We start from the raw sequence: 891 nt of genomic DNA on the forward strand, positions 1-891 counted from the left end.
TTCTTTCCATATTTTATTATTATGCAAAAGAATGCCTATATCATTAATATTAAAGAATGAAATATAAGGTTATAATTTTGTTAATTATGAAATGAGATCTAATTTTGTTGACTGTGAAATGAATTAAAACATACGGATATGAAGAGCAAAGAATTTGAATAAAAACGAAAGAATGAAATCTCTATCATGTCTTATTGATATAAGAAATCATTAAAATTCATCATTAAAATTTTTTTTCTCAGTTATCCTGTTTAAAATCAAAAGAAAGTATTTTACAGTTTTGGAAGAAAAATAGATTCAATGCCCGATTTATATACTAGCTAATATTAGCCTGTATGAGCTTGTATTAGCTGTTCCTTCCACACAAGTTAGTGTTAAACGATTATTTTCATTATTAAAATATATTTTATTACCTCTTCATAGTAATTTAAACGAAAATATAATAAACGATATATTATTAAGCAATATATATTATTCAAGCAAATGCAGAAAAAGAATAAAATTATAAATAAATAACATAGAATATTGTATATTAATAATAAGAATATAATAAATGATTATTGACTGGAACATGTATATAAAAATATATGTAATAAATCTATTTAACAGTTAATGTTATTCTTCCAATAATTATTCAATAAAGGAAAAACTTTCATTTTGTTGTTATTTCGTTATCAATTTTCAAGATTAGCAAATAATGCGTTACTAACGTCGTTACAATTTACTTTTTTCAGTAACAAATGGACAATAATGTTATATTTTCTTCTGAGTAACATTCGTGGTAACACAATTACATTTTTGAGATAATGGTAACAATTTTACTATATAGTTACTTTTATCATTACTTTATTTCTAGCCACGTAAAAGTTTTAGTCGTAATTAAAACGCGCA

Source organism: Atta colombica, unplaced genomic scaffold, assembly GCF_001594045.1.
Source record: "Atta colombica isolate Treedump-2 unplaced genomic scaffold, Acol1.0 scaffold21, whole genome shotgun sequence".
NCBI classification, from domain to species: domain Eukaryota; kingdom Metazoa; phylum Arthropoda; class Insecta; order Hymenoptera; family Formicidae; genus Atta; species Atta colombica.